The sequence below is a fragment of the Phragmites australis genome, chromosome 1 (genome assembly GCF_958298935.1).
Source record: "Phragmites australis chromosome 1, lpPhrAust1.1, whole genome shotgun sequence".
In the NCBI taxonomy this organism is placed as follows: domain Eukaryota; kingdom Viridiplantae; phylum Streptophyta; class Magnoliopsida; order Poales; family Poaceae; genus Phragmites; species Phragmites australis.
In genome coordinates this window covers 24,812,399-24,839,340 of record NC_084921.1, presented here as the reverse complement: position 1 = coordinate 24,839,340, position 26,942 = coordinate 24,812,399, and the positions used below count along the sequence as shown (strand labels likewise).

Genomic DNA, 26,942 nt, shown 5'->3' with positions numbered 1-26,942 from the left:
TTTCTTTGGGCTCGCAACTCCAATATTCTCGAGTACTTAGTGCTTTTTCTGATGTTTTACCTTGATGTCCCGGGAAGTACTTAGTCGGTCCGACCCCGACCTTTCCGTCCCCGAGAACGAAGTCATCCTGATCATCCTTCTCAGCGCGTTCAGCCCCCGAGCCCTCGCGAGTCCGCATCGGCTAAGTCAAAAGACAGAGACACGAACTTCCTTGCTTGGGAGATAGGTCGATCCAACGTGGAGCACGCCGTGACCGGTGAACACTTTTTCACCTTGCGACCATTCAGTCAGCAGACCGGAGACACGCGCGGGCGGAAATGCGACCAAGAGTCCCCATGGTTCGGTGGTGCCCGGGCTTAAGACGGACCGAACCGAGCACCGACAGCCCGCCCCTGAGGCTTAGGCTCCGGACTACTCGAGTGGCTCGAGCGATAGGATTACCCAGGGCGCCCAGGGACTCGGTAGTGCTCGGGGCCCTTAAAAGCGGACCAAACACCACGACCACCATGAAAGACTTCGATCGAACATTACCGTACGCATGGTGCACCTTTCTACGGACCGTTCTGTCGTTCTAGGAAAAAAGTGGACGCACGGTAGGGTTTTGTGCGCGAGGAGACCATCTCATCGGGTAGATTAGAATGCGAGGGCCCCCGAGGAAGACTCAGGGACAAAATATTATTGAATGTAAATTTTCCTGAATTTAACCACTCACCGGACAGCTGTCGGCCTTTCGGCCAACCGATCCAGGAGGGGCGTGCGCTCCAAGCTCGGGGTGCCCGGGGACTTGGTTCCCTCAGCCGGGGCGCCCGAGCATCAGGGGGCGCGCGAGGAGCCCGGGGTCGGGTGATCTCGACCACTCATGCTTAAGTGGTAGGACCACCCGAGGACCCTTGGGGCCGAGCAGCGACCTAGGCATCGAGGCCCTCGCGGTCGAGCTGCCTTTGCTTCGATTGTTGATCTGTAACTTAAGAGAGAGAGGAGAAAATCCTTGTTTGGTGCGCTCTGTTAGTGCGGTACTTGTTATAGACTGCTCTCGTTTTCGACCCGAGACCTCTCGAATACCCGGACCAGTGGACAAGAGCAGGCAGAGGCATAACCCAGAGGTCCTATGGTTCGGTGGCGCCCGGGTATGACAGACCAGACCGAGCACCGACAGCCCGCCCCTGGGGCCTGGGCTCCGGACTACTCGAGCGATAGGATTACACAGGGCGCCCAAGAACTCGGTAGTGCCCGGAGATCTGCCACGACACCGAACACCACAGCCTACCACATCGGACGTAAGTCAGCGGCAGCTGCCCGCGCGCATACCGATCGGGATTCTTTTATCAGTGGGGAAAAAGAGAGAGCGAACTTTTCTCGCACAATCGAGCATCTCACCAGACAGATTAAACATATGGAATCCAGAAAAAAGAAATTTTACACATGATTGCACATTAACATTTATACTGAATTGACAATTTTTACAAGGTTGGGTGACTTACCAAGCTAGTGGTAGCCCCCCGTCAACTTGGGCGGGGGGGAAGCCCCTGGCCTGGTTGACCTGAGCCGCGAGCATGGCCATCTACGGGTAGAACCTGCGCAGGTGCTCGATGTTCCACGGGTTGGGGAGCGGTTGCCCGTCTTATGCCGCCAACCTGAAAGAACCTTCTCGTGGGACCTCGATCATGGTGAAGGGACCCTCCCACATAGGGGACAACTTATTCTTTCCTTCGCGCGACTGGACGCGTTGGAGAACTAGATCCCCCACCTCAAAGGACCGTGCCCGGCCATGGCGCTGGTGATAGCGTCGCAGGCTTTGCTGGTAGCGGGCCGCTCGGACGACGGCGCGCCGCCGGCGCTCCTCCAAGTAGTCAATGTCGTCGCTTCGCTACTGTTCCTGTTCGCCTTCAGAATAGGCATGCACCCGAGGGGAGCCTAGGGTGAGCTCAGAGGGGAGGACCGCCTCAACGCCGTACACGAGGAAGAATGGAGTCTCCCCGGTAGCATGGCTTGGCGTGGTCCGATTAGCCCATAGCACGGCGGGCAGCTCGTCCACCCATCCCTTCCCGTGCTTTGCGAGCACGTTATAGGTTCGGGTTTTGAGGCCCCTCAGTATCTCCGTGTTGGCGCGCTCAACCTGCCCGTTACTCTGAGGATGAGCGACAGAGGCGAAGCAGAGCTTGATGCCGAGGTCTTCGCAGTAGTCCCCGAACAGGGCACTTGTGAACTGGGTGCCGTTGTCAGTGATGATCCGGTTCGGGACACCAAAGTGACTGGTGATGCCGCGGATAAACTGGAGCGCCGTGTTCTTGGTCACCTTGATGACTGGGACCACCTCCAGCCACTTGGTGAACTTGTCGATGGCGACGTAGAGGTACTCATAGCCCCTGATTGCTCGAGGGAGCGGACCCAGAATGTCCAACCCCCAGACCACGAAAGGCCATGACAGGGGGATGGTGTGGAGAGCCTGAGCTGGCTGGTGAATCTGCTTTGCGTGGAACTGGCACGCCCTGCAGCGCTGAACCAGCTCGGAAGCATCCTAGAGGGCTGTAGGCCAGTAGAAACCTTGCCGGAAGGCCTTCCCGACCAGCGTGCGGAACGAAGAATGGCCACCGCACTCGCCCTCATGGATCTCAGCGAGGAGCTCGCCGCCTTCTGCCCGGGAGATGCATTTTAGGAGTATACCGCCTGCGCTACTCCGGTAGAGATCCCCATCTACTATGGCATTGCGTTTGGACTGCCGCGCAACTCTTTCGGCAGACGCCTCATCCCCGGGAAGGAACTTTTCCTTCAAGTACCCTCGGATGTCGTCCATCCACGAGGCATCTTGAGAATATTCAGCAAGTGCAGCGCACTCGCCGGACGGCGGCACCCAGACGGGGCTTCCCACTGAGGGCACCGCCGGGGTCCCCTGAATTAAGTTCGAGGTTTCCCCTTCGTCCTGTTCGGCAGGCAGGACGGAAGGCCGTGTGAGTCTTTCTTCAAAGACTCCGGCAGGGACGCGCGCATGGGAGGAGGCCAGGCGGGAGAGCTCATCGGCCAGAGTGTTGTCGTGGCGAGGGATGTACCGCAACTCCAGGCCATCGAAGCGCCTCTCCAGCTTCCTAACTGCTGCCACGTACGCCGCCATTTGAGGATCCGTGCACTGGTACTCTTTGGATACCTGGTTAATCACCAGCTGGGAGTCCCCTTTGACCAGTAGGCGATGAAACCCGAGGCCCACCGTGGCTCGGAGGCCGGCGATGAGACCTTCATATTCCGCCATGTTGTTGGATGCGCGGAACTGCAGCTGCACGACGTACCGGAGTTCTTGACCCGTTGGGGAGGTGAGAACCACTCCGGCCCTCGCGCCTTTCAGCGAGAGGGAACCGTTGAAATGCATGACCCAGTACCCAGGCGTGTCGTGCCCGAGATACGCAGAAATCTCTTCTGGGGCGACCTCGGGGACGGGTGTCGACTCTGCCACGAAGTCGGAGAGCGCCTGGCTTTTGATCGCCTGGCAACTGACAAAGTGCAGGTCGAATTCTGCCAGCTCCACCGCCCACTTGACAACACGCCCGGTGCCTTCTCGGTTCCGGAGGATGGGTCCCAGTGGATACGTGGTAACCACCGAGACCTTGTGCGTTTGAAAGTAGTGGCGTAGCTTCCGGGAAGCGATGAGGACGGCGTAGAGTAGCTTCTGAGCCTGGGGGTACCTTTTTTTGGCCTCCCAGAGGACTTCACTGACGAAGTACACCAGTTGCTGTACCCGGCGGTCCCGGACCGCAACCTTACCCGAGGGGCTGTCGCAGCCCCCAGGCTCGGCGGTGTGGTCGGGCCTGACCGGGTGCTCGGGCTCGACTCCCTGGTCGGGAGGAACCAAGTGCTCGGGCTCGACTCCCTGCTCGGGGGGAGCCGTGAGGACTGGGGAGGGTCGGGGGGCGGCCGGGAGCTGGGACCCAGCACCTGGCCCCGCGCACTCGTCGCGCTCCACCACCAACATCATTCTTACGACCTGAGGAGTGGCCGATACGTAGAGTAAAAGGGGCTCGCCGGGTACCCGCGGGAGCCACCAGCACGGGTGGTGAGGTGAGGTACTTCTTCAAATCACGAAAGGCCTGCTCGGCCTCCGGCGTCCAGTCGAAATGACCGGTCTTCTTCAGGAGCTTGAAGAGAGGGAGTCCCCGCTCTACAAGTTTGGAGATGAAGCGCCCGAGGGCCACCATGCAGCCGGCGAGGTGCTGGACCTCCTTGAGTCGAGCTGGGGGTCGCATCTGCTCGATGGCCCGGATTTTCTCTGGATTGGCCTCGATTTCTCGGCTGGAGACCAAGAAACCGAGGAGCTTGCCCGCGGATACTCTGAAGACACACTTCTTGGGGTTGAGCTTTAGGCGGGTAGTGCGTAGACTGTTGAAAGTCTCAGCAAGGTCGTCGAGCAGGGTGGCGCGATCTTGGGACTTAACCACGAGATCGTCGATGTAGGCCTCGACGTTGCGGCCAACCTGCGAATCAAGGGTAATGCGAATGGCACGCTGGAAAGAAGACCCAGCATTGCGCAAACCAAAAGGCATAGACATATAACAGTAAGTCCCCACCGGGGTGATAAAAGCAGTTTTTTCTTCGTCCTCTACGGCCATGCGGATCTGGTGATACCCAGAGTTTGCATCTAAAAAACATAAAAGATCAGATCCTGCAGTTGCATCTACAATTTGGTCTATGCGGGGCAAGGGAAAAGGATCCTTAGGGCAAGCCTTATTTAGGTCGGTGTAATCCACACACATGCAGAGCTTGCCGTTGGCCTTCGGGACGATAACTGGATTTGCCAGCCAGTCGGGGTGGAGGACCTCTCGGATAAATCCGGCGTCAAGGAGCTTGCTGACCTGCTCCCGGATGAATTCCTGGCGCTCGGGCGCCTGCCGCTGGACTTTCTGCTTCACCTGGCGCGCGTCCAGGCGCACAGCCAAGTGGTGCTCAATCACCTCCCTAGGGATCCCGGGCATGTCAGACGGTTGCCAGGCAAACACGTCGGCGTTAGCCCGGAGGAAGGTGACGAGCGCACTTTCCTATTTGCTGCCCAGGTCACCGCCGATTCAGACGACCTGGGAAGCGCCTTCGCCCACCACGACCTCCTTCGTAGGAACAGAGGCGTCGGCGGCGAGTCGGGGTTTGGATGAAGAGGGTCCCGGGCCCCCTGTGCAACCTTCGACCTCGGCCTGGGCTGAGACCAAAGCCATGTACGACTGCTCGGCGCAGGAGATGGCGCCACCGGAGTCGGCGGTCACGGAGATGGGGCCTGCTGGGCCCGGCATCTTAACTGTGAAATATGCATAATGCGCGACCATCATAAATTTGGTGAGCGCCGGACGCCCGAGAATGGCGTTGTAGGGGAGGGTAGCTCCGCGACGTCGAAGAGGACATTTTCTGTGCGGAAGTTGTCCCGACTCCCGAAGGTTACGGGTAGCTCAACCTGCCCGAGGGGCAGGGAGTGCCCGGGCGTCACTCCGCAGAATGGAAGCGACGGCTTTAGGCGCCTGGAGGACACCTGCAGCTTTTCGAAGGCCTCCTTGGAGAGGAGGTTGAGGCCTGCACCCCCATCGATCAACACTCTGCTGACCTTGACATTGCAGATGGTGGGGGACACCACCAGGGGTAGTCGCCCCACGGCTGCAGTAATGGCGGGATGATCAGCTATGCTAAATGTGATCGGAGCATCCGACCACTTCAAGGGCCTGGCGGCCTCTTTGCTCGGGGTTGCCGAGCACACCTTGCGCCGCATGGTCTTGATGCCATGCCGCGAGGAAGGCGTGTAAGCGCCTCCGTCGATGAAGGCGATGGTATGCTCGGGCTCTTGGAAGCCGAGCTCGGCGTCGGCGGCGAGTTGGGGTTTAGATGAAGAGGGTCCCGGGGCCCCTGTGCAGCCTTCGACCTTGGCCTGGGCTGAGATCAAAGCCATGTATGACTGCTCGGTGCAGGAGACGGCGCCGCCGGAGTCGGCAGTCACGGAGATGGGGCCTGCTGGGCCCGGCATCTTAACCGTGAGATATGCATAATGCGCGACCATCATAAATTTGGCGAGCGCCGGACGCCCGAGAATGGCGTTGTAGGAGAGGGGGAGCTCCGCGACGTCGAAGAGGACGTTTTCTATGCGGAAGTTGTCCCGACTCCCGAAGGTTACGGGTAGCTCAACCTGCCCGAGGGGCAGGGAGTGCCCGGGCGTCACTCCGCAGAATGGAAGCGACGGCTTTAGGCGCCTGGAGGACACCTGCAGCTTTTCGAAGGCCTCCTTGGAGAGGAGGTTGAGGCCTGCACCCCCATCGATCAGCACTCTGCTGACCTTGACATTGCAGATGGTGGGGGACACCACCAGGGGTAGTCGCCCCACGGCTGCAGTACTGGCGGGATGATCGGCTATGCTAAATGTGATCGGAGCGTCCGACCACTTCAGGGGCCTGGCGGCCTCTTCGCTCGGGGTTGCCGAGCACAGCTCGCGCCGCATGGTCTTGATGCCACGCCGCGAGGAAGGCGTGTAAGCGCCTTCGTCGATGAAGGCGATGGTATGCTCGGGCTCTTGGAAGCTGAGCTCGGCGTTGCCGGGGGCGGCCTCAGTGTCGCCTCCCCCGCGGGACTCGTTGCGCTCCTGCTGGCGCTGCTCGATGAGTCCTTTAACCATACGACACTCTGTGAGATCGTGCCATCTGGTCTGGTGGATGGGGCACCATTTGCCTGGCTCGCTGGAGCAGAAGCCCGGGCGGGAGCCGGGGCTCTTGCGGGAACTGGAGCCCTTGCAGGTGCCGGGGCCCTCGCGGGCGCGGGCCGTCTGTCGGCGGCCGCCCGACGTTCTTGCCGGTGGTTGGGCTCTTGGGCCGGCCTATGGGCGGGGCCCTAGGCCGGCTCGACAGGAGTGGCTTCACGCTTTCTTCTCTTCTTCTTTTCCCGCCTGTCGGAACAGGAAGAACTTGGCTGGTCGGCGGCGGGGCGCGGAGCATGCCACGTCCGGGCCTCCGCCGCCTTGGCGCACTTGTCAGCCAGCGTGAAGAGCTCTGCAGTGGTTTCGACTTCGTGCGTACCTAGTTTTTCGAGCATCCGCTCGTCGCGGACGACCTGCCGGAAGGCGACGATGACAGCGTGGGGGGCTATCCGCGGGATGGTGTTGCGGACCTGGCTGAAGCGCTGAATAAAGCGCCGCAGCGTCTCCCCCTCCCGTTGCTTGACGGCGTGGAGGTCGCACTCCAAGCCGGGGCGCGTGAATGTGCCCTGAAAATTAGCCACAAACTGGTGGCAGAGGTCATCCCAGGAACTGATAGATCCTGGGGGTAAGTTCATGAGCCAAGAACGGGCAGAGCCCCTAAAGGCAACATGGAAATAATTTTCCATCACCTTTTCACTGCCTCCGGCCGCCTGGACGGCCGTAGTGTATATTTGGAGGAACTCGACGGGGTCAATGGACCCGTCGTACTTCTCCGGCAGCTCAGGGCGGAACTTGGAGGGCCATTTGACCCGTCGGAGCTCACTAGAGAAGGCGCGGCAGCCGGTGCCGTACCCCGTGGCCCGGGCGGCGCTCCTTGGCGGTGAACGCCGGTGAGCCGGGGAATCCTGGCGATCATGGGCCGGAAAAGAGGAAGCTTGGTCCTCAGCCTCGGCCGCCTGCCAGATCTCGCGCTAGCGCTCGTGAGTGACGCGCGCATCTTCGTGGCCCCTCCGCTCGTTGAGACGCAAGCGGAGGTCCTGGGCTTCGGACGCGGACGGGGGGTGGCGAACGTTGCCCGTTGATGGGCCGGTTCGTGTGGCGCCACGCTGGGTGGTGGCGCGAGAATTGCCGGCTAGCACCTGGCGGCGAGTAGTGCCGACCAGGGCAGCGACTTCTTGGATCCAGCGACCCTCCAGGGTTTCCGGAGTCGCCTGACCAGGCGGATGCTTGAGGAGACCGTGCGCCGCAAGTAGTACGCTCCCGGGGCCGGCCTCGCTGAAAGCGAGCCTACGCCGAAGAGGCACCCGACGCTGCCCAGAGGCGGACCTGGCGGCCAGAGTCTCGACCACCTGCCTGGGGTCGGAAGGTGCACCGGCGGTGGTGGCAGTGGCCCTGCTGGGCCCAGCACCTTGGTCCCCTTGGGAGGGGAAAGCCGCACGTGCAGATTGCGGCTGCTGCTGGGACGCAGCAGCGGCTAGGACCTCCTGTGCGAGGGGCTGCATTTCCTCACTGGAAGTGGAGCCGAAACGCTGGAGGCGGTGTCCACCGGCCATTCTTTCTTGTGGAAGAAAACAAACAAACAGATTCAGGGATATTCCCCCCTACCTGGTGTGCCAGCTGTCGGAGGATTAACTCCTGTCGCAGGGATCCCGAGAGACCCCTTTTTAGAGATTCGGCTGGGGGGATGATCCTGAATAAGTTCGCCGGAGAAATGAACGAGAGTAAATGCAACGGCCGGTGGATGGGGTTATGATCTAGTGCAAAGAGGAGTAAATGCACCGGAAATTTAGACAGGTTCGGGCCGCATGGGGGTGTAATACTCTACTCCTGTATGGGTGTAATAACTGTCGTGAGGAAGTCCCTCAAGGATGTTGCCAGTTACAAGAATATTATGTCTAACTAAGAGCTCGAGGCTCCTTGTTCTTGGGCCGGGACTATGATTCGGTTCTTGGTGCTTTTCTGTTCGATGCTTGCGGTCTCTCTGGGTTGGGTTCTCTTTGTCGATCTTCCGTCCTCCTCCCTCTTCTGTGCTGCCGGCCCCTTTTAAGCACTCGCCGGCTGCCACATGCCCCGAACGGGAAGGAGGGGCACAAGTTCCAAGACGCCATGACTGGGAAAGGCGTCATCATTTCTTCTGGGTGAAGTGACCGAGGGGTGGAAAACGCGGCGCACGCCCGGTCACCTATCACCATAAACGCCCCTGGCAACGGGCGCCGTAGAGAGGGCCCACCGGGCAGCCACAGAGCAACCCGGCGTGCCCGCCCTGTCATGTTCCTCTGCCACAGCAGGGTGGCGGACGGAACGCCTTGATCCTGGCGATGTTATCCCGAGACACACCGGATGATACGGGACGGGACCCGTGTAATTAATGGCCCCATGCCTCTCTGCCAAAGCATGGCAGGGACTGACACTGCGGCGGGAGTAGTTGGGGATGTCAGGCCGCGCACGCTCATTAAATGCGGCCTCGGACCTCTGACTGATTGACACCTTATTGGCGGGCCCCTCGGGCGCCTTTCTGGGTCGTCGCGGCACCGAGTGCTCGGGGGTACTGTTCACCTCCCCGAATACTCTCTCCCGAGAATGCCTATCCTTGCCCTCGGGGTACCGAGTGCCCGGGGGGCACTGTTTACCTCCCCGAGCACTTTCTCCCGAGCACTCTTGCACGATCCTTCGGGGAACCGAGTGCTCGGGGGCTGCCACGTGCAACCCTGAGCACTCTCTCCCGAGCACTTTTGCACAGATCTTTCGGGGAACCGAGATCTCGGGGGCTGCCACGTGCAGCCCCGAGCACTCTCTCTCGAGCACTTTTGCACAGATCTTTCAGGGAACCGAGAGCTCGGGGGCTGCCACGTGCAGCCCCGAGCACTCTCTCCCGAGCACTTTCACACTGACCCTCGGGGAACCGAGCACTCGGGGGCTACCGCACGCAGGCCCCGAGCACTCTCTCCTGGAACTTAGCTCCTCTGGGTATCGGGGGACTAGGGTGCTCGGGGGTGACCGGGCAGCTCCCCGAGCACTTTCTTCCCGATACTTAGACTCTGCGGATCATCGGGGAACTGGGGTGCTCAGGGACCGGGAAATGTGGCCCCGAGCACCTTCTCCCGGGACTTGAACTTTCCTCACCCCGCAGGAGGGACCTCACGGGATGGCGACACGTGGCGGATGGCCGGCCGGGCCTCTGGACTCAGGGACCCCCGGTTCCTGATACAGCGACAGCTGCCATCTAGTTCATGGGTAATGCCCATCAAAGAAGAGCCTTGCCCGTGGGGGGCTGTTGTTGGGGGATGGTTTCACAGGGCCCTTTAGAAAAGGGTCAAAGGCCTCTACAACCGCTTCTTACCAACAGCTTGTAGTTCTTGTGGGTTTGACATGTTGCAGGAACCCTTCGAACATGCTGAAGGTACTTTACGGACACTAGGTACCACTGAAGCGTGTCTAGATGCCGGTATAGCAAAGCCATTGACAGGCCTTTGGATGTTGGCCGAAGATCTCCGTTGGGCTTCGCGAGGGAGTCGGCCGAAGGGATGTCAGAGGTGCCATCGTAGGTGAAGCCCTCAGCAAGCCTTTGAATCTCATGGTGCCGAGAGGAAGATGACCGAGCATGCTCGAAGGTGCCATCGGCTATAGACCTTCGGGAGTACGACGGAGGTAAAACTGATGCTGGCAACCGAGGACCCAGAAGGGTATAATTGTAAATAGGGCAGATGTACTTAGGAATAATATCGCATTGCCCTCGAATATGCCGGGAATGAGGTAGTTAGAGGGATTGTTACAGAGAATGGTTGGGCATGGCCTATAAAATACAGCGGCAATGTAACCTACAAGGTGGGTGACATTATTGCAATACATCGTTCCCCATTCAATGATTGTCTCTCACCTTGCCTTCAGACCATTCCAGTGGGCCAAAGGCCCCTTCCTTATTCGGTTACAAAAGTTTTCAACAGTTGTCATGTTATGTCTTTCCTAAATATAAGTTGTTTTAGTGTACCTTCTTTTAATTAAATTGATAAATAGGATAGCACCTCACTTTTTTGTATATACCATGAGCTTCTGATCTTTTCTTTGGGAATCTTGTTCTATCATGTTCTTAGTGCATTACCTTGATGTGCATTTTCGTGGCATTTGGATCACATTGCATTGCATATCCCTCATGCTCATCGCATTGCACATGCTCTTTCTTGAGAGAACGAAGAGATGTAGAGCAACACGGGCATGATTGAGGGAGGTTATTGCTATGGATTGTGAAGTTGAGAATCAAGGCAAGAATCTATGCATTTTTTACCCCTACTTTGCATCTATGTGTAGTTTAGTTTTGATAAATTATTCCTTTATGTATGTCATGCATGTTTAGCGAGTCATTGCCGGGTTTTGTGGGTAGATCCTATTTGTTGCATTGCCTACCTTGACTTTGTTCATCACTTGATCCATTGTAACCCGGGTGATATAATGTAATTGCCCAACTTAAAATGAACGTGTTATGCTTAGCAAGGCATAGGTCACCGGTAGAAGTCGAGCGGTAGTTCATCCATCGTTCGTGAGCTTTAGGATTTAATTGTGTCTCATTGAACTTAATCTTGAAGGGTTAATGAATTTGTGAGGATGAGATGAGATTTGGGAGGGTAATAGGGAGGGTTTGGGAATGGAGTCTCAAATATCATAGGCCTGCCTAGATCGATTAAGCACCGACTGTTGTTTGCCATTAGCTTAAGCACTTTTCGTACTACCTCATATCTTAATAGGGAAAGGATGAGCTGACTATCTCATGCTATACCGGTTGTTTGGGCCTCATGATGTGAGTGTGTGACATGTGTGGGTGTGGATTGTGGATTTGTGGATGAAATGGGGAGCCTAGTGTGTGCCTCGATGAGGAGATAGGTGGTCCTTGGCACCGTTGAAGAAGCTCAAGAGGGTGCTAATGTGCTAATGGGTACACTCTTAATCAATTCTCATCCCACCATCATTCTTTTCGATTTTGGAGCTTCTCATTCCTTCATAAGAAAGAGTTATGGCTTCCATCATAAGCTAAAAGTGAGCACCACCTCTACACCTTATCTCATAATAGTACCCAGATAAAAAATCATCACCAATCAAATCTAAGCAAGGGCATCAGTTCTTATTAATGGGAATTCCTTTTCCGCAAACTTTCTAGTAATCGACACTAAGGTGATAGATATCATATTAGGAATGAATTGGCTCAACAAAAACAATACCATCATCAATTGTGCTCAAAGAACAATTACCCTTGATGATTCCTCCAGCATCCAAGTCCCTCTCAACCTTAAAGAGGGAATTCTTGTCTTTATGCCTTGGAAGGTGCCACGACCATGGATCTCTTGGATGTTCCCGTGGTGTCTGAGTACCCGGATGTCTTTTTTGATGAATTGTCAGGAATGCTGCCTGACTGGGATATCAAATTTGTCATTGAACTCTTACTCGGACTGGCCCAGGTATCTAAACGACCCTATCATATGCCTCCAAATGAGTTGGTGGAGTTAAAGATTCAACTTAGGGAATTGCTAGAGAAAGATTTTATTGAATCAAGCTCCTCACCTTGGGGATGCCCGGTTCTCTTTGTCAAGAAAAAATATGACACCTTGAGAATGTGTGTTGATTGTCATCCTCTTAATGCAGTCACTGTCAAGAATAAATTATCCTCTTCCTCGAATCAATATCTTGTTCGATCAATTGTCTGGTGCATGTTTCTTTTCTAAGATTAATCTTAGGTTGGGCTATCACCAAATAAAAATTTGGTCGGAGGATGTTCCCAAAACAGCCTTCTCTACTCGATATAGTCTCTATGAGTACACTGTTATGCTTTTGGCCTAACCAATGCACCAACCTACTTCATATATTTGATGAATACCATCTTCATGGAAGGACTCAATTCCTTCATAGTAATCTTTATCGATGATGTCCTCATCTATTCCAAGAACGAGGAGGAGCATGCCCAACATCTTGGGATCTTTCTTGAATGGATCCGAGAACATCGTCTTTATGCCAAATTTAACAAATGTGAATTTTGGCTCAAAGAAGTCGCTTTCCTTGGTCATATCCTCTCCGAAAATAGAGTTGCAGTTGACCCAAGCAAGGTGCAAGATGTGTTCAATTGGGTGCAACCCAAAAGTGTCACCGATATCTAGAGTTTTCTTGGATTCACGAGGTACTACTGTTGGTTCATTGAGAATTTTTCCATAATTGCCAAGCCCATGACCAAACTCTTAAAGAAGACTGTGGCTTTCAAGTGGTCCAACGCTTGTGAGCAAGCTTTCCAAACCTTGAAAAACTTATTACTACCACTCTCGTTCTTGCTCAACCGTAAATGGTTAAGGGTTTTGATGTCTATTGCGATGCTTCTTGCATAGGTCTCAGTTGTGTTCTCATGCAACAGGGCCGAGTCATTGCCTATGACTCCCAACAATTAAATTGCCATGAAGAGAATTACCCAACTCATGATCTAGAGCTTGCAGTCATTGTGCACGTTCTAAAAAATTTGGCACTATTATCTCCTAGGAGATCTTTGTAACATCTACACCGACTACAAAGTCTCAAGTATATCTTCACCCAAGCTAATCTCAACATGAGACAAAGGAGATGGCTTGAATGATCAAAGACTAATTCATTATCATCCTGGCAAGGCGAATGTTGCTGTCGACGCCTTGAGCCGGAAGGTTCAATGCAATTGTCTCTCGCTCAAGCCCGGAATTACCACACTTTGTGATGAATTTTGAAGGCTTGGACTCAAGATGATTCTGGAGGGATTTTCTGCTAACATTGAAATCAAATCCACCCTCCTCGTCCAAATCAAGCAAGCCCAAAAGGATGACAAGGGCATGGCCTGAATTCATGACAAGATGAAAGAGGGCAAAGCTAGTTGTTTCTTTATGGATGATCAAGGTACTCTATGGTTTGGAAAATGACTTGTGATCTCTAAGGACCATGAGCTAAGAAGAAGATTTTGGATGAAACCCAGGATTCTTTATTGTCGATTCACTCCGGAAGCACAAAGAGGTATCAAGATCTCAAGCACAGGTTTTGATGGACTCGCATGAAGGGGGAAATTGCTCACTATGTTTCTAAATGCGATGTTTGTGAAAGGGTGAAAGTGGATCACCTCAAACCGGTCGGTATGCTACTTGTGAGGATCCATGACATTGTAAGAGGGGGGAGTGAGTTAGGACACTTAAAACCTAAACCAAATTGGCTCCAAAAACTTCACAAAATAAACCTATCTCAATTTCTATCTAAATGTGTTCTAGGTTTATCTAGTGTGTCTACTCTACCTTTCAAAAGAGATTGTAACCTATATAGGAATGTAAATACGGTAGCGTAAATAAGGTAGAGAGACAAACTCGGCATAAGGGATTTTTATCCCATGTATCGATGGCATAAATCTCACCCCTAGTCCATGTTGGAGCACCACCAAGCATATGCTCCTACTTAGCATTCGGTCACGGCTCTTGAGCCACCAAGGAATGGCCTCAAGCCCGATGAGTCGCCAAGCCACAAAGGTAAAGTCCTCACCACTAGCCTCTCTTCCGGTCACTTGCCTCAGTGATCACTTTGGAGCTTAAGCAACCAAGGCAAGGGTCTCCACGTTCTTGTACACGTGTCTTGTCGCCGCTCCACACCAAGTAGGAGAGTCAACAAGCTTGAACAACTCTGACCCAAGTTGTCGATGACTCACAAAGACTCCAAGGCATCAGCATAGCACTTGGTACAAGCTAGGATCACTCCTTGATCCACTTTCTAGGCAACAATTACCTAGCAACGCTCTCTCTAGGCCTATAAGCACTAATCACTCACTAATATGTGCTTAATTGCATTGGATGATCACTTTAAGCACTTTGGTGGCTTAGATGTCTTCTCAAGTGTATATGGGTTTCTCTAGACACCCACACCTTCAAATAACTGAGTGGAGGGGTATTTATAGCCTCAAAGTCGTGCACTAGCCATTAACCCAACGGCTTAGAAAAGTTGTTAACACCGGATTGTCCGGTGACAACAGTAGTACAATCACTAGACAATCTCGTGAGTACACCATCAGAAACTAGCGGTTGGATACCACTCAAAGTCATCTTGAACACCAGACACTCTAGTGTATACATTATCTCCATCGCCAGACTATCCGATAAATACATTTGAGCCATCCAAGCCTCTGCACCCTCTCTATGTAAATTGCTCATGTGTAAGCCTCTGGTGCACACAGCACCTATCACCAGACCATCCAGTGAGGTATTCTTCGATCTACAACTCTTGGTAATGCTTCTGCAGGAAATACTCTAGTGTGAAGCATCCAGTGTGTACAACACAGGTACTAGACCTTCCAGTGAGTTGATCTTCGTTCTTCTATGCTTAGATTCTTCTCTACAAGAATTAGTCCAGCATAATCCTCTGGTGATCACCGAACCATCCAGTGAAGCCATCTACATTCTCCCTTTGTCAACAATGCTCTGCTGCTTCTACCCATTTGACACCGGACCATCTCGTGAGGTAAAGCTGCCTCTGGACACAAAGCTCCAGTACCCATAATTCTTCTACCACCAAACCATCCGGTGAATATATTTTTCCTGGGACTTCTCCAATTCAACCAAACTTTATTCCGGCTTCGGTGGCTTCTTGATGTATTGCATCCATGAGACCTACTAACATATATTCTTGATAAACATGTTAGTCCCAATGACAATGTTGTCGTTAATCACCAAAATCACTATCATGGTATAATAGGGACATTTTCGCTACAATCTCCCCATTTTTGGTGATTGATGACAATAAAACTAAAGCAAGTGGCAAATAATAAATGATACTAATTGTAAAGAGCACAAAGGCTTACCATATTGCTTGGATGCATGTTCTTACCACTTAGTCCCCGTTTTTTTATGGCTCCTCAATTCTCCATTGTCACTATCTCCCTTGATCGACCAATGCAAGAGCTTCTCCATTGCAAGCTTTTGATACTAAATTTAGATGAGTCCCTCTTTGTCAACCTTGGCATCTTGCTTGTTCTCCACAAGGCATGCCTCTTGCTTTGATCGTCAAACTTCTCCCCCTTTGTCAACAATCGCAAAGAGGGCTACAAACACATGCTGAGCTCAAAGAGTATTAAAGCACATGGGAGAGAGCTTCATAAATCATGATCTAATGAAATGATATCAATTGAAAAGATATACCAATTGTAAGAATATGAGGCATTGATATCAACTGAAAAAGACAAATAAGGATCATAATTCATGAAACTCACATAATATAATTTAAACTCCCTCTATATGTGTGCATATATATGATAAAAGAGAGACATATGCACAACTAGACAATTATGTCAAGATGGAAGTTTAAGCCATATTATGCATGGAGGTAGCTTAAATGAACAAATGAATTGACAATAATTGCAATTGAAGCATTTAAGCATTGCATACCTCCGGGGACTTGTTGATAGCTCCATGAGACTACAAAAGATATATCTAATAACACATGTTAGTCTCAAAATCACAATCTATAGGATATGCTCCCCTAAATGTGTGCATACAAGTGTTAAATACTTATGAGATTTATGCACTTGTTATTGATAACAATGAGGAATTTATCCTATAGATTGAACTCATGGCACATAAAGGATATCAATTGTAAAACTAATGCCATGACAAGAACCTACCACTAATAAGCCATGTGGATTGCTCATGGGTTAGAGAGAAGCACAAGCAACCTACCATAAGATAAACCTACACTAGGTATTGCAATAAATTAAAATATGCATATGCAATCCTAGACAAGACAATGGTTCAAAAAGCATGAACAAAAATCTAGCTACCATTATTTCATTACCTTTGGATGAGGATTTGGATATATGGTGATCATGATTATCAATGTGTCATATCTTGTACACTTGGCTTCTATGCTTGACCCTTCACTTCATCTTGTGAGCCAAGTTTCCAAATCCCCGTGCCAATCCATGGGCTTCAAGTCTTCTTTGGAACCTAAAATGATTGGGCCCCGTCATGCTGGTGATGACTTCCTTAGGCACTCAAATGGGTTGGTTCCACCCCCGCTCCTTTTTCCCAACCTTGTGTACAACCACCTTACTATCTTTCTTCTTCTTGAGCTTGTAATGGTTGCTCTTGGCCTTGATCTTGTAGTTGGGTTTGATGTAGACATTGGAGGTCTTGTTGGAGATGTTCGTCACCTTGTTATTCTACTTGGTCACCTTCTTGACTTACTTACATTGGTAGGACTTGTGGTCTTCTTGATGGCACTTGAAACATGTCACACTGGACCCCTCCGCAAGCTCTTGTGAGGATCGGTGACATCCTAAGAGAGGGGTGAATTAGGACACATAAAACCTAAACCAAATTGGCTCTAAAAACTTCACAAGATAAACCTATCTCAATTTCTATCTAAATGTGTTCTAGGTTTATCTAGTGTGTCTACTCTACCTTTCAAAATAGATTGCAACATATCTATGAAGGTAAATTGCAAGAATGTAAATATGAAAGCGTAAATAAGGTAGAAAGAAAAACTCAGCATAAGGGATTTTTACCTGTGGTTTTGATGGTATGAATACCACCCCTAGTCCATATTGGAACTCCACCAAGGATATACTCCCGGTCGGCACCCGGTCATGGCTCTTAAGCCACCAAGTCAAGGCCTCAAGCCGAATGAGCCGCCAAGCCACAAAGGCAAGGCCTCACCACAAGTATCTCTTTCTGGTAACTTGCTGTTGTGATGACTTTGGAGCTTGAGTCATTGAGGCAAGGGTCTTCACATCCCTGTACATGTGTCTTGCCACCGCTCCACACCAAGTCAGAGGGTCAACAAGCTTGAGCAACTCTGGCTCAAGTTGCCAGCGAGTCACCAAGACTTCAAGGCATCGGTGTACCACTTGGTATAAGTTAGGATCACTCCTTGACCCATTCTATAGGCAGCAATCACCTAGCAACACCCTCTCTAGGACTATAAGCACTAATCACTCACTAATCTTGTGTTTAATTGCCTTAGATAATCACTTTAAAAACTTTAGTGGCTTGTATGCATTCTCAAGTGTATATCGGTTTCTCTGGATAGTCACAACTTCAAATGACTGAGTGTAGGGGTATTTATAGCCTCGAACTCGTTCCCTAGCCATTAACCCAACAGTTCAGAAAAGCTGTTAACACCGGATTGTCTAGTGACAACAGTAGTACAATCACCAGACAATCCACAATCAGAAACTAGCCATTGGATTCCACTCAAAGTCATCTTGAACACCGGACACTCCGGTGTATACATCATCTTCATCACCGAACTATCCGATAAATACATTTGAGCCATCCGAGCCTCTGCACCCTCTCTATGTAAATTACTCTGGTGTAAGCCTTCAATGCACGCAACACCTATCACCGGACCATCCAGTGAGGTATTCTTCAATCTTTAACTCTTTGTAATGCTTCTGTAGTAAATACTCTGGTATGAAGCATCCGGTGTGTACAACATAGGCACATGACCTTTCGGTGAGTTGATCTTCGTTCTTCTGTGCTTGGATTCTTCTCTGTAAGAATTAGTCCAGCATGATCCTCTGGTGATCACCATACCATACGATGAAGCCATTTACATTCTCCCTTTTGTCAACAATGCTTCGCTGCTTCTAGCCATTTGACACTGGACCATTCGGTGAGTATATTTTTCCTTAGACTTCCCTAGCTCAACAAAACTTTGTCCAGCTACGGTGACTTCTTGATGTATTACATCCATGAAACCTACTAACATATATTCTTGACAAACATGTTAGTCTCAAAGATTATTGATTAATCACCAAAATCACAATCATAGCCTAATAGGACTATTTTCCCTGCATCCAACCATTGACTATACCTCGTGAAAATGGGAGGAAATCAGCATGGATTTTATTGTTGGTTTACCCAAGACATCCTAAGATACAATTCTATTTGGGTCATTGTTGATTAATTTACCAAATACGCATACATCCTTCCTGTCAAAACTTGATATAATGCCTAGGACTATGTGGAGTTATATCTTTCTAGAATTGTTTGCCTTCATGGAATCCCTAAGAATATCGTCTATGATCGAGATACTCAACTCATCTCTTATTTTTGGAGAAGCCTCTACAAAGCTATGGGTACCGAATTGTTCCATAGAAACACCTTCCATCACCAAACTGGAGGCCAAACTGAGAGGGCTAATCAAATTCTTGAAGACATGTTGAGGGCGTGTGCTCTCACATACGGAAAGAGGTGGGAGATTTGCTTCCCATTTACGGAGTTCACGTATAATAATAGCTATCAATCAAGCATAAAATGTCTCCTTTTGAAGCATTTTATGGAAGAAGGTGTCAAACGCCGCTAAATTGGTCCAAATCCGGTGAAAGACCATTCTTGGGTCTCGGTCACAGAAGCAGAAGAGTATGTAAAGACTATTCATAAGTGTTTGCTCGTGGCCCAATCTCGCCAAAAGAGCTATGACGATCATCATCGGTGAGAGCTCTTGTTCGCCATTGGAGATTTCGTCTATCTCAAGGTCGCTCCTCTAAAAGTGACACAACGGTTCTAAGTTAAAAGAAAGTTGGCGCCTCGTTATGTTGGCTCTTTCCAAATCATTGCCCAGCGAGGAGATGTGTCCTATAAATTGGACCTACCTCCAACACTCTCCACCATGCACAATGTCTTCCATGTTTCTCAATTGAAAAATTGTCTCTGCGTTCCAACTGAGGTTGTGCCATTGGATGACCAATACCTTCAACACGACCTCACTTATTGCAAGCATCCGATTCGCATTCTTGAAGAAGTCAAACGCAAGACACGATGTTGTTCGATCAAGTTCCTCAAGGTCCAATGGAGTAACCACTCTAAACATGAGGCTACGTGGGAACAAGAAGATCGACTTTGTACCGAGTTTCCGTAATTTTTCTCCTCCATGTGAGTAATGTTGGTGATATTTGTGCACTAGCCTTTTCTCTGCACTTGTGATGTGCATCACCTACAAGAGTAGTATTTCTATCACCCACATACACCCTAATTGTGTTCTTGATACAAATCAAACATTTCTAGGTTTTTAGATATGCACGCAATCACCATCGAATCATCGAAGGATTTACCCAACCACCTTGTACCAATTCTTAAACATAAGAAGGGATAATCATCCCTATCATGTTAGTGAGCTGAAAAGAAAGAGGATGATAACAATGTTAACACTCAATCAACCCCACCCTTTCTTTGATAGGTCCTATGTTGAGGTTGTTCACATGTCTAGGTGAATATGGCATTAAGAAGCCTAGGAGTTTTTCCCTATCTATGTTGCTGAGTTCTAACTCTCGATTACATGATGGAGAGAAACATTCAGACCACCTAGATATCATCTCTTTGTTACCATTATTGATCTATTTATAAGATTCATGAATATCCCTTTTTACTCTCCCCTTAGCTCCTCTGAATCTTGGGACGAGATTCTTTTAATGGGGAGGCTTATCACGCCCTAAATTCATGCATATTCATGTTTGCATGTATTTCATAAGCATTCATGTTTTTTAATGTGTGCAAGCTTGAATTGATTTGAATTCAAGTTGAATTAAAAAGAGAAGATCACATGAATTGATAGAAATGCAATTAAATGGAGCTTTACATAGGAACTCACTTTTTGTAATACCCTAATTTTAATTTCTCAAATTCTTAAAAATTTTCGTAGATAAAACCTAATTTCTAAAACCAAATTCAATTTTGACTTAGGATATATTTTGTTTGAAAGCATTCATGCTGGAGTTAGGCATTTAGGGTTTTTGTTTGGCTTTGTTTGTTTGGTGTTTGCTTTAGAATAGAAATAGAAATAGCTTGGAATAGAAATAGGAAAGGAAATAGAAATCTTAAAGCCAGCCGAAACCCTTTCCTCTAACCCAGCCCAGCCATTTCCATCTCTTTCCCAAGCCCGCTCACCTCTCCCCTCGGCCTGCTCAGCCCGAGCCAGCCCGACCTCCTCCCCTCTCCCTCGCACTCCTCCCTTCACTTCCCGCCTTGGCCGCGCCTCGCGCCACCCCGAGCCGCTACCTCCCCATGCCTGGATGTGCCCTAGCTCAAACCTGTTTTCACCCCGCACTCGCGCCTGTCTTCTTCAACTAGAACGTCGCCTTTGCCGTTGAATCCGAGTGGGACTCGAGACCGCCACCGCCTCTAGAGTCCCGGACCGCCCTGAGAGCCCCGAGCCTACCCATATATACCCCCACCCCTCCTCGTTCAATCTCCAACCCGCTGAGATCTTGAGCTCTTCTCACCGAGTTTGAGCTCTTGCCACCATTGTCGTCGCCCATCGTCTAGCCCCACCGCTAAGCTGTTCCCGTGCAGCCTTGCCTCCGCCGAGCTGTCTCCAAGCCTCGCCGCTGCCAGCTGAAGCTCGAGTCACCCTCGCCTTGCCTCCACAGTCGTGAGAGCCACCTCCCATCATGCCCCCGAGCTCCTCCACCGTCTACGCCATCGTCGAGCCCGTTCTGGTGCCGCTCCACCCTCGGTAAGCCCCAAAACTGACTCCCCGTGAGCATCTTTGTCTGTGCTACTGGCAAGCCAGAACTTGATTCCAGCAGGTTTTTGGCAAGTCCACCGCCACCTTTCCCTCGGTGCCACTGTGCTCCCTCTCTCCAGTCGCCCCCTTCACCCTGAGCCGTTAGATCTATCACATGGGGTCACGATTAGAACCTTGCATACCCCTTCGCCAGCCAGTAGAAAGTCGCCGCGTGGCACACATAATCCCAGTCAGCCTTTTGTGCCACATCAGCCGCCACATCAGCTGCCACCTCACCCTCTTTGCTTACGTGTTAGCCTAGCCAGCAGCCAACGTGGTAAATAAGGTTTTCCAATGTAAAAATAATTCTAGATAATCCTGATAATTGGTAATTTTGTAGAGAAGTCCTCGTTTAGTAAAACCATCATAACTTTTTCTTCGTAGCTCCGTTTTAAGCAATTCTTGCGCTGTTAGATTCATTTTTTAGAGGTCTAGCTTTATAGTTATATTTTGTCTTGTTGTTATTTTATTTTGTGCTATGTTCTTAGTATGTTTTTTTGTGTGCATATCAGTTAGACATCTGACTCGCATTTGTTGGGGTACCAGGATCTAATTGATGGACCATGCTTCGTAGTGATCTCTTGACGGCACACCACTGGAGTGTGTTAAGTATCTTGCAAACAAGGCAACATGGATATCACGACTCGTGGCTAAAAGTTGGACAACCTCTGTAGAGTGTAAAACTGTTATAACAGTCGTGCCTGCGGTTATCGGAGGCTTGGATTCTCACACGATTAGCTGGTTATGGGTATGGTTTGGTGTTGGTTAGTTGGTTATGTTTTGCAAGGTGTTGTTCTCGAATAATAATAGTTTGGGTCATATGGGCATAATCACTTAATAACTACTTAAAGCTTTTCAATCACATTACTAATTTCTTTACTCGCATATATGCAAATATACCTTATGTCAGCCTACTTTTTATAAGCCTGCATATCATTATTTTCTTTTCCCTATTTGGTCAGTACTCCATGTCCTCACCCTTGCTATCTCCCCCAATACATATTGCTCAGTGAAAGACTTTCAAGGCGATGACCTAGAGTACTAGGAGTGTGTTCCCTAGTCGGTGCCTTTGGAGTTGCTGTGGTCGCCGATGCTTTCGTTCCGTTGCTGTCGTTTATAAGCTATAGTTTGGTTAGTAAAGTTGTTTAGATGAAATCTTTGTACAAGAGTTAAACAATTGTAAGTTAAAGTATTGCTTTTATTACTTCACTTATGATATCCTTATATGTGCTAAACTTTCTGATCACACATAAGCTGTACTTGGTTTTGTCCGTTAAAATCATGTGTGACACTTTTTCACCGTATTACAAAGGTATACAAATAATTTTAGAAATTAGCCTATCATATGAGAGGAATATTAGTGAATTTTACCAGATTTTAAAAATTTATTTGAGGCCCTAAAAATTACTAGAAGTATCAAAAGTATTCTTGTTGGAGAATTTTAATTCAAAATCTACGTGACGTATTCAAATCAATCCTTTTAAAATAAATATATTATAAATTATAGGAGCTAGAGAAAAAGTTTTATAGTTTTTGAGGTACCTAGCACCCTGTTTGAGCAGAGAGAGGGGAGGGAAAATTGGTGTTTCTATTCTTCTGTCGCGGGTTCCACTGGCCAGTTGGCCGCTTCTCTCTCCCATCGCCTGGACAGAGCTCGACCGCTGCATGGCCGTCGTCGATAGCCGGCTGTGGGTGGTGCCCAACCCCATTCAGTCGCCCCTCCACCTTATCCCTTCCCCTCCGCTCCCTTCTCCCCTCTCGCTCCCATGATCCCATCCATTTTCCCTCTGCCGCACACTACACACAGAGATGGAGAGCATCACACCGAGCTACACCGCCCCGCTGCCGCCCCAAATTCGCCGGCCACAGGCACGAATCCACGGGGCCAAGTCACGAGCAGCTCGAAGGAAGGTCACAGGGAGCTATTCTGCGCTGATCCCATCGTTTCCCCACTGTTCCTCATCGGGTTGAGCTTGCCGACGTCGTCTTCTTCGGCTCCGGCGTGTCTTTCTCATCATCACTTCATCGAGCCACCCCTCTGCAACTCCTCCGCCCCAAGTGAGTCCACAGTCAGCATCAAGGGGTTATCCCCTTGTCTTTGAGTGCATCGATTTCCTCGCAGCCCGACGCCAGCACGTCGTTCTGCACAACCCGAGAGCCGCCGTACCTCTGCGCTCACCGCCGGCCACCTTCCGGCCAGGCCCACCGGCCGAGATCTGCTCAGAAAGTCTTGCCATCGCACGTTGGTCCTGGTGGTGTCCTCTTTTTGCCGAGACCAGCCGCTGTTCGCCGGCAGCAAGGTGCACCGCCGTGGCTCACGCGCGCCGGCAGGCCGGACATGGCCAAGGTATCTCTGACCTAGGTCAACCCATGTCAGCCCCACCCGTGGTATCAGTAGCTAGATTTGTGCCGGTGTAAAGTGTTCTCCATGTTTGTTTAATCGGCAGAAATCAGAAAAATGGAAGCATGAATTAGTGTACAATATTTAAATCAGCTGCAACCTTGTAAACTGCATTATAAATTGAATATTTCTCCAAAAAAATGTGAAACCACTTTTGTTAGCTCTGTATGTTCATAGTCTACAGCAAAAAAATGATAATGCTCATGAAAATTGTTGTCTAAATTCTGTATTGATTTAATAAATTAAATCTTGTGTAAATCACTGATAATTCATGGTATATCCAAAATTGGTTAATCCAGTTCCATTAATCTTGTTAAATAGAGAACTTTCTAGGAAAATAGTGGCCAGCAAGTTTGAGTAGTTTGGCCTATTGTTCTGACATATGTTTAGTATCACATTGTTAACTTCTAAAATTTGTACAGAAAATACTAAAAATAATTTAGGGTTGAGAACACTTCTGTAAATCCTTTTTGGTATGACCCTACATAGAAAAAAATAATGTTTTCCATGTTAGGTCATTCCAAAATATAAGTTGTTTTAGTGTACCTTCTTTTAATTAAATTGATAAATAGGACATCACCTCGTTTATTTGTTTATACCATGAGCTTATGTTCTTTACTTTAGTGCATTTTCGTGGCATTCGGATCACATTGCATTGCATATCCCTCATGCTCATCGCATTGCACGCGCTCTTTCATTAGAGAATGAAAAGCCGGAGAGCAATGCGGGCGTGATCACGGGTGATCCGAAGGTTGTTGCTGTGGATTGTGAAATTGAGAATCATGGAAAACATCTCTTCATTCTTCACCCCTATTTTGGATCTATGTGTTATTTATTTTTGATAAATTATCGATTTATGTATGTCATGCATGTTTAGCGAGTTATTCTTGGATTTTGTGGGTAGACCCTATTTGTTGCATTACCCTACCTTGACATTGTTCATCACTTGATCCATTGTAACCCGGGTGATATAATGTAATTTCTAACTTAAAATGAACACGTTATGATTAGCGAGGCATAGGTCATTGGTAGATGTTGAGTGATGGTTCATCTATCGTTCGTGAGGTTTAGGGTTTAATTTGCATTGCCCTAGTGTGTGCACTACTACAGAAAGGGTCATTCGTGCCCCTTCTTCACTGCCAGTTCAAAAATAACTAGGAGTGATATGTTATCAATGCGGGTTCGTAAGCTTCAGTGCACATAAAAAGTTGAGCCAGCAAGAACCGGTAGTGATGTTAGCTCTTCAAAAGACATACTTTTTATAACCGGCAGTGATAATGGCTATCGCTGCTAGTTGTGTTTACGAACCAGCAATGATACTAAAAACCCGTATGACTTCATGTGCGCGCCTACCAAGCTTCACGTGCTCAACGGCTCGATCATCTTCCCAGTGACTTTAAATGTTTGCTCACTCTCGCTCGCTCTATCACTCTCCCTTACTCTCTTTCACGTGCTCTCTCTCTCTCTCTCTCTTTCTCTCTCTCTCTCTCTCTCTCTCTCTCTCTCTCACTGTCAGTCGCCTCCACCTCCCGTGCAATCCATGGACGATCCGCTGCCGCCTCCACCACCTTCTCCGAGGACGCCTCCCACACCCGCATCCTTGTCCAGGGAGGAGGAGGCCCCGTCGGATGAGGTGCCCCCAAACCTCCGATTTTGGCATTTCGTCGGGATCCCCCTCGTCGGACGATGAGGTGTAGGATGTGTTCATCAATTAGCCACCGAGAGCCAAGAAGGTCCAGATGAGCTCGGAGGAGGAGGACGGGCACGAGGATAACAGCGATGACGAGGATGATAACAATGACAATGATAACGACAATGACAACGAGGATGATGATGACACGATGGCGATGACAGGACGATGAGGCCACATACTTCCTTTCGTGCATTGAGTTTCATCATGACCACAACTAGTTAGCTAGGGTTAGTCGACACGGGCGTTAGGGTTTTTGCACTATCTTCTGCGTGACGGTAGCTTTTGCTGTTATTAGTATAAACTCTATTAATATGATCATTAGTAATGCTAATCTTGTTTAAATTAATGCATGAATGTTTAATTTTTTATTTTTTATCCTAGATTGAGTATCACTGTCGATTCGAAGCTGGAACCAGCAGTGGTAAGTATACAAATGAATCAGAATAAGATCAAGAACCAGTAGTGATATGTATAATTACTGTCAATCAGCAGTGATAATTATGGATTATCACTACCGTTTATTCACTGCCGGTTCAAAAACTAGCAATTATGTCAATTTTGAACTGGCAGTGATGACCATTTCTGTAGTAGTGGTGCCTTGAGAAGGAGCTAGGTGGTCCTTAGCATCATGAGGATTGTCCAACCGGCCAGGGATGGATGAGAGAAAGGTTGTCATGGGGGCCAATAGGATGGACTCATGTCATGTGAGTAAAGTTGTACCCCCTGTAAAGTGTAAGATCAATTTGAATTATCGCGCTCCCAGTCTTAAGCATGCTTATGTCCATCTGCATTAATTGTAGAGTGTTTGATGTTTGGGTGTATATGGTTGTAAGTGGTATGTTGGGAGTAGCTTGTGTATGTCTATGTTGAGATAAACTTGTTCACTTGTTGGCTACGTTTATGTACATGTTGTCTCATGAGGATAGTTTCTGTTAGATGCCTACACCATGTGTCTTTTAAATTCTTTTCACTTAAATTCAACTACACCTTGTGGCTTACTCCTTACTACTCATTCCAATTATATAATCCTTGGAGTTGGGTTATTATATGTAACCATATGAGTTCTTGCAAGTACCTTCGTACTCATGATACTATCGTTGAGTTTTTGCAGGTGAGGATGAGTTAGTCTATAGCTACTTCATGCCCACTGATGTTGGTGATGGGCAAGAGTAGTGATGTGCTACTCTTGATGGCTCAGTGGTGCCTTAGGGCAAATGGCGCCACCTCTTTTTGCTAATTTTAGTTGATATTTCTGCTGCGTGGTAATGATCATGTGATAGGTTATGAAATTGATGTATTTTACTTAGTCTAGCACTTAAATTGTTGTATGCTGAGAGCCTAAACTTATTATTTGGGCCTCATCCTCTAATTTCAGCATGTAGTACTTTAAGTTGTGGAACTTGTTATAACTTTAAAGTCTTGTAATATATTTAATTTACTTGCTCTTTATTATATCTTGATATGATAAGGCTTGTTGTATAGGTAAGTGCTCCGATCTTGGGCATAAAACACATACTATGACTACCGGGATTGTATTCGATTTAATCATTTGTGTTGCGATTGTGGCTTTGAGATGTGGGTTAGCACATGGCATGTCAAGAGATGGGCATGTGCTATCTCTCATGTTATTGGATGAATCGCTGATTTGATTAATTTCAATACGATTAGGA

At 49.2% G+C, this 26,942-nt stretch overlaps 1 long non-coding RNA gene across 1 annotated transcript; it reads left to right on the top strand.

Moving 5' to 3' along the window:
* The first annotated feature begins 22,806 nt into the window (after positions 1 to 22,806).
* Positions 22,807 to 26,719, top strand: LOC133913204 (uncharacterized). The gene is made up of 2 exons (XR_009908999.1): positions 22,807 to 23,525; positions 24,281 to 26,719. It is a non-coding gene; the product is annotated as an uncharacterized LOC133913204 (long non-coding RNA).
* The last annotated feature ends 223 nt before the right edge of the window (positions 26,720 to 26,942 follow it).